The sequence below is a fragment of the Pristiophorus japonicus genome, chromosome 6 (genome assembly GCF_044704955.1).
Source record: "Pristiophorus japonicus isolate sPriJap1 chromosome 6, sPriJap1.hap1, whole genome shotgun sequence".
Taxonomy (NCBI): Eukaryota; Metazoa; Chordata; class Chondrichthyes; family Pristiophoridae; genus Pristiophorus; species Pristiophorus japonicus.
Genome location: NC_091982.1, coordinates 234,765,521 through 234,773,085, shown reverse-complemented (window position 1 = coordinate 234,773,085; position 7,565 = coordinate 234,765,521).

Sequence of the window (7,565 nt, the reverse complement as noted above, 5' to 3'; positions counted from 1 at the left end):
CTGTTCATAAAGCCGAACGACTGAACAGGCAGAGCACCTAACAATAAATGAGTAGTTTGTCTTTTCCCATTTTCTTCCACAACTACCAGCGAGAGGGGAAGCAATGGAATTGGAAAAATCTTTTTCGAAAATACTATCGGCTGCCATCTTGCTGTCTCCGTAACCCGAGGCCATAGTATTACGAAAGTTTGTAATGGAACCAATATAAAAAAGAAAGTTACTCGATTCACAAAAAATGTTATACTTCTTATTAACGTCATTTTAAATATTTAAAATCTCTCCAGCAATGTTTCCATCTTAGTTCCTGGAACCTGTGTTCGTGGATCTTTAACTACATTGGGTATTGGTGGTCCTGAATGAAGAGGCTCGATCAGGTAGCAAACTACAATTGCCAGAACACACCAGTGTATCTGCATGTATTCTGGGCTGCAGCTCCCAGAATACAAGTTCATTCCAACCACCTCTGAGTCTAATGATCACATCTCCACCCCCTCCCACCCCCCCCCCCCCCCCCCCCCCCCCAATGCTTTTGATAGGGTGATGCCCAACCCACTAGGATTAAGGGAAGATTGGACATTCACAGCATTCTCTATTTAACTGCTCCATTGCCTGAACCTGTCCTACACTACCTGTGAGCATTGCAATAGTGGCTGCTTAACAAATTTTTAATTAAAATGTGATGTACTGCAACCCCCCCATATCACTGAGGGGGTTCAGAACATTCTACGGGGACGGGGGAGAAAGCCAGAAGTCGTGGTCCATGTCAACCAATGACGTAGTGAGGAAGAGGCTTGAGATCCTGCAGTCAAAGTTTAAAAAGCAGGGCCTCCAAGGTAGACATAGGATGATATGGCAGGTTAATGTGTGGCTAGAGATATGTTGCAAGAGGGAGGGCTTCAGATTTCTGGGACATTGGGGCCAGGTCTGTGGCTGGAGGGACCTGTTCAAGATGGGCAGGTTGCACCTGAACAGTGCTGGGACCAATATCCTTGCGAGCAGGTTAACTAGTGCTGTGTGGGGTTAAGTTTAAACTAATGCGGCAAAGATTTGGGCACCAGCATTTAAAAGTAGAAACAAGGTGCACAGAAGACTGGGAGAGACCGCTCGAGTTAGAAGAAATAGAATTAGGTGGGTTCATAGAAAGTACAAAGAGGTCTAAGTTAGGTTTGGAGTGCATGTGTGTAAATGCATTAAGTGTGATTAATGGTGGTGAGCTGCAGGTGTAAATAGCCAAGTGGGAATGTGATTTAGTGGCGATAACAGATCTAGCTCAAAAAAGGGAAAAATTGGATGCTTAATATTCCTGGGTTCAAGGTATACAGGAAAGAAAGGGAAGGAAAAATAGAAGGGGTAGCAGTTTTGATTAAGGAAAATATTAGTGCTAGAAAGATAGAATGTCCTTGAGGGATCAAAGGCAATCCATTTGGTTGGAGTTGAGAAACAATAAAGGAGTTATTACACTACTTGGTGTATTTTATAGGCCACCAAATAGTGGGAAGGAGACAAGCAGATTCACAAAGAAATTACTGAGGTACAAGAACTAAAGACAGTGATAATGGGAGACTTTAACTACCACACTGTTGAATGGGGCAGTGATTGTGTTGAGGGCAGAGAAGGGGGAAGTGTGTTCAGGAGAATTTTCTTGATTAGTATGTTTCCTGCCCAACTAGGAAGGAGACATTGCTGGATCTAGTCCTGGAAATTAGGTGGGCCAAGTGGAGATTGTCCTAGTTGGAGACCCTGTTGACAGAGAAGAAAATTGCAGGGATATGGGACTAACTGGATTACTCTTCGAAAGAGCTAATGCAGACACAATGGGCTGAATGGTCTCCTGTGCTGTGTACTATTCTATGCTTGTAAAGTGGCCTCTCTTATTGCACACATTACATTTTACTAGATTAAAAGGACTGATTATTTTGTTAAGCGGGTGTATACAAGAAAATCCCATTGCTTAATCTTCTCTGAACCAAACTGCGAAGAGGTTTAGATAAGTGCGATTTTTTTTTTTTAAACTGATAAAAGAATGCACAGACACATGTAACCATCCTGCTAGAAGCACCCAGCCCATTCTTGCGTTGACATGCAGGGTTATCTGGGACTAAATGGGTAGAATCGAGTGCTGGATCTACTTCAGGGAGCCTTGTATACTGATTACCCAAATAAAAGTTAAAAGTTGCCATATTTCTCCAGCTCAGCTGGAGTATTGTGTCCAATTCTGGACACCACACGATGTCAAGGCTTTGGAGAGGCTGTAGAGAAGATTTGCTGGAATGGTAGCAGGGATGAAGGACAGCTATGTGGAGAAGCTGTGATCATTCTTCAAGCAGAGAAGGTTAAGGGGAGATTTAATAGAGGTGTTCAAAATCATGAAGGGGCTTTGATAGAGTAAATAAGGAGAAACTGTTCCCCGTGGCAGGAGGGTTGATAGGAAGAGGACACAGATTTTAGATAATTGGCAAAAGAATCAGCGGGGTGATGAGAATTTTTTTTTAAATGCAGCGAGTTATGATCTGGAATGCACTGAGTGAAAGGGAAGCAGATTCAATAGAAACATAGAAAATAGGTGCAGGAGTAGGCCATTTGGCCCTTTGAGCCTGCATCACCATTCAATATGATCATGGCTGATCATGCATTTCAGTATCCCATTCTTGCTTTCTCTCCATACCCCTTGATCCCTTTAGCTGTGAGGGCCACATCTAACTCCCTTTTGAATATATCTAACGAACTGGCCTCAACAACTTTCTGTGGTAGAGAATGCCACATGCCCACAACTCTGAGTGAAGAAGTTTCTCCTAAATGGTTTACCCCTTATTCTTAGACTGTGACCCCTGGTTCTGGACTCCCCCAACATCGGGAACATTCTTCCAGCATCTAACCTGTCCAATCCTGTCAGAATTTTATGTTTTTTTTATAATAACTTTCAAACGGGAATTGGATAATTTGGAACAGGAGGAGGCCATTTAGCCCCTCGTGCCTGCTGAACCATTCAGTAAGATCATGGCTGATCTGTACCTCAACTCCAGTGACTTGCCATTGCTCCATATCCCTCAATACCCTTGCCTAACAAAAATCTATCAGTTTTGAATTTTTCAATTGACCTAGCCGCAACTACTTTTTGACGGAGAGCGAACCGGGGGGCAAAATTTGTGTGTGCCATGAGAATTGCTGGTGTCACCGGCAACTCGAGTTAACGGCTGCTGAAAATGGCTGCAGTGCTACTATTGAAGAATTTGTGCTGATGGTTGGCAATGTGGAGAGCAACGCTAACTTACCATGCCATGCCCTCCTGGGTGGCCTCTGACCCGAAGTTCCCATCCACAGTCGGCGTTGCTGCTTCTTGTAGCCTGTGGGAGTGAGACTCTGCAGTTCGCAATACATTGCGGGCTATTAAAGGGCCAATGCATTCAAAACTAATAAAAATTAAAACCAGCCCTTACTGCCTTTAAACAAAAACATAAAAAATAATTCCCAAATTATTAGAGCTGAATTATCTTCCAGACCTAAAAATATAGTAAAATTGCGACAGCGCTAACACAAATGGCTCAGCAAACCAGGGAAGGAGCAACCAAGGTCTTGCATGCAGCAATGTGGAGGGGGTCAACACTAAGGGAGCTCCTCGACAGAAAGGACATTCTTGCTATTGAGGGAGTGCAGCGAAGGTTCACCACTGATGTCAGGCTAACCGGTCTATAATTACCCGCTTTCTCTCTCCCTCCCTTTTTAAAATGTGGTGTTACATTAGCTACCCTCCAGTCCATAGGAACTGATCCCGAGTCGATAGACTGTTGGAAAATGATCACCAATGCATCCACTATTTCTAGGGCCACTTCCTTAGGTACTCTGGGATGCTTTTTCTGGCCAATTTATATGCCTCTTAACACTATCCTTAATTTCCCTTGTTAGCCACGGATGAGCCACCTTCCCTGTTTTATTTTTACTCCAGACAGAGATGTATAATTGCTGAAGTTCATCCATGTGATCTTTAAATGTTTGCCATTGCCTATCCACCGTCAACCCTTTAAGTATCATTTGCCAGTCTATTCTAGCCAATTCACGCCTCAAACCATCGAAGTTACCTTTCCTTAAGTTCAGGACCCTAGTTTCTGAATTAACTGTGTCACTCTCCATCTTAATAAAGAATTCTACCATATTATGGTCACTCTTCCCCAAGGGGCCTCGCACAACAAGATTGCTAATTAGTCCTTTCTCATTATACATCACCCAGTCGAGGATGGCCAGCTCTCTAGTTGGTTCCTCGACGTATTGGTCTAGAAGGCCATCTGCAGTGTCCCGCACTGAAAGTCAGCTGCCTTCCACCAGCCATGCTGCAGCCACTGGGGTAGCACTGCATGACATTAGTAGGATAGGCAAGGCACAAACAAGACAGTCACTAAAGGAATGATTTACAGTGAGGAGTTGATTTCTTGATGTCATCATCATAGGCAGTCCCTCGGAATCGAGGAAGACTTGCTTCCACTCTAAAAATGAGTCCTTGGGTGGCTGAACAGTCCAATACGAGGACCACAGTCCCTGTCACAGGTGGGACAGATAGTCATTGAGGGAAGGTGTGGGTGGGACTGGTTTGCCGCAAACTCTTTCCGCTGCTTGTGCTTGATTTCTGCATGCTCTCGGCGATGAGATTCGAGGTGCACTTCTTCCACTTAGGGCGGTCTTTGGCCAGGGACTCCCAGGTATCGGTGGGGATGTTGCACTTTATCAGGCAGGCTTTGAGGGTGTCCTTGTACTGTTTCCTCTGTACACCTTTGGCTCGCTTACCATGAAGGAGTTCCGAGTAGAGTGCTTGCTTTGGGAGTCTCGTGTCTGGCATGCGAACAATGTGGCCTGCCCAGCGGAGCTGATCAAGTGTGGTCAGTGCTTCAATGCTGGGGATGTTGGCCTGGTCAAGAACGCTAACATTGGTGTGTCTGTCCTCCCAGGGGATTTGTAGGATCTTACGGAGACATCGTTGGTGGTATTTCTCCAGCAACTTGAGGTGTCTACTGTACATGGTCCATGTCTCTGAGCCATACGGGAGGACGGGTATTACTACAGCCCTGCAGACCATGAGCTTGGTGGTGGATTTGAGGGCCTGGTCTTCAAACACTCTTTCCCTCAGGCAGTCGAAGGCTGCGCTCGCGCACCGGAGGCGGTGTTGAATCTCGTCGTCAATGTCTGCTCTTGTTGATAAGAGGCTCCCGAGGTATCGGAAATGGTCCACGTTTTCCAGGGCCGCGCCGTGGATCTTCATGACTGGGGAGTTGCGGGGGTGCGGGGGACAGTGCTGTTCGGTGAGGACAGGCTGGTGGAGGACCTTTATCTTACGATGTTTAGCGTAAGACCCATGCTTTCACACGCCTCAGTAAATACGTTGAATATGCGTACTGTAGCTCAACGACGGAGGTTGGAGTGATCTTGGACCTGGCCTGGAGACGGCGCAGGTTGAACATGTTCCCGCGGGTTCTGTAGTTTGGTTCCACTCCAGCAGGGAGCTTGTTGACTGTGAGGTGGAGCATGGCAGCGAGGAAGATTGACCGGGTGTCTAGACGTGGATTTGGTCTGTAATGGATCCGTTGGTAAGGATCACGGCCTGGATGTTGTCGTGGAGCAGGCGGAGGTTGGAAACAAACTTTTGAGGGCATCTGAAAAGGAGGAGGATGCTCCATAGGTCCTCGCGGTTGACAGTGTCAACAGCTGGTGCTGTTCCCTGCATTTTTACTGCAACTGTCACGCTGTAAAAATCATGTCCGTTGTGCCCCGTAGGGGACGAAATCCGCACTGTGACTCCGGGAGGAGCTCCTCAGCCACAGGGAGAAGACGGTTGAGGAGGACTCTAGTGACGACTTTCCCAGTGGCTGATAGCAGGGAGATTCCGCTGTAGTTGCCGCAGTCGGACTTGTCCCCTTTTTTAAAGATGGTCACGATCACTGCATCTCTGAGATCTCCCAGCATGCTCTCCTCCCTCCAGATGAGAGAGATGAGGTCATGTATTCACGCCAACAATGCCTCTCCGCCATACTTCAATGCCTCAGCAGGGATTCCATCCGTTCCCGTAGCCTTGTTGTTCTTAAACTGTCTTGTGGCTTTTTCTACCTTGTGCAGTGCTGGGGTTTTACTGAGGTGGTGGCGGGTAGCATGCTGCGGGATGGAGTCGAGAACACTCGAGTCAAAGGCAGAGTCTCGATAGAAGAGATCTTCAAAATACTCCTTCCAGCGGGCCCTGACTGCCTCGGTGTCCTTGTTGAGTGTTTCCCCGTTCTTGGCCAGCAGTGGGGTGGGGCTTTGAGTGTTTGGACTCTTGATATTGTTAAAACGAAGCCTCCCGTGGGCTCATTGTACATTTCTCAATTATTATTCAACCTGTGCCAGAATGGATTAGTTAAAAAAAAAAAATTTTCAGTACATAAATCATGGAATGTGATGAGGTAAAAATCAACCACAGAATCGTTTCACACCTGGGGAGGCAGTGGGTTCAGAGAAAAAACAGCGTGGCCTTTTTGCGTTAATATTCTGGTATGAAACACACTGAAAAGTATAAATTTATTGAGATCTGTGAGTGAGTCAATGATTCATAAGAACATGAGAAATAGGAGCAGGAGTAGGCCATTTGGCCCCTCGAGCCTGAATCTTATTCAATAAGATCATGGCTGATCTGATCATGGACTCACCTCCACTTCCCTGCTCGCTCCCCATAACCTTTAGTAACCTTTAGCATTGTTGTTGCCAATTTAAGTTTATCTAGGGGTTAAGTCATGGCAGGACAGCTCGGACACGTGTTATGCTCCTCCTGTACTATGTGGGAAGTCACGGACGCTTCCAGTGTCCCTGACGACTACGTATGTGGGAAGTGTGTCCGGTTGCAGCTCCTGACGGACCGCATTGCGGCAGTGGAGATGCGGGTGGATTCACTCTGGAGCGTGCACGATGCTGAGAATGACGTGAATAGCACGTTTAGTGAGTTGGTCTTACTGCAGGAAAAGGTTACTCAGGCAGATAGGGAATGGATGACCAACAGGAAGAGCAGTGGAAGGAAGGTAGTGCAGGGGTCCCCTGCGGTCATCCCCCTGCAAAACACCACTTTGGGTACTGTTGAGGGGGATGACTCACCAGGGGAGGGCAGCAGCAGCCAAGTTCATGGCACCGTGGGTGGCTCTGCTGCACAGGAGGGCATAAAAAGAGTGGGAGAGCGATAGTGATAGGGGATTCAATTGTAAGGGGAATAGATAGGCGTTTCTGCGGCTGCAACCGAGACTCCAAGATGGTATGTTGCCTCCCTGGTGCAAGGGTCAAGGATGTCTCGGAGCAGGTGCAGGGCATTCTGAAAAAGGAGGGTGAACAGCCAGTTGTCGTGGTGCATATAGGTACCAACGATATAGGTTAAAAAAAGGGATTAAGTCCTACAAGATGAATTTAGGGAGCTAGGAGCTAAATTAAAAGGTAGGACCTCAAAAGTAGTAATCTCAGGATTGCTACCAGTGCCACGTGCTAGTCAGAGTAGGAATGACAGGATAGCTCAGATGAATACGTGGCTTGATGAGTGGTGCAGCAGGGAGGGATTCAAATTCCTG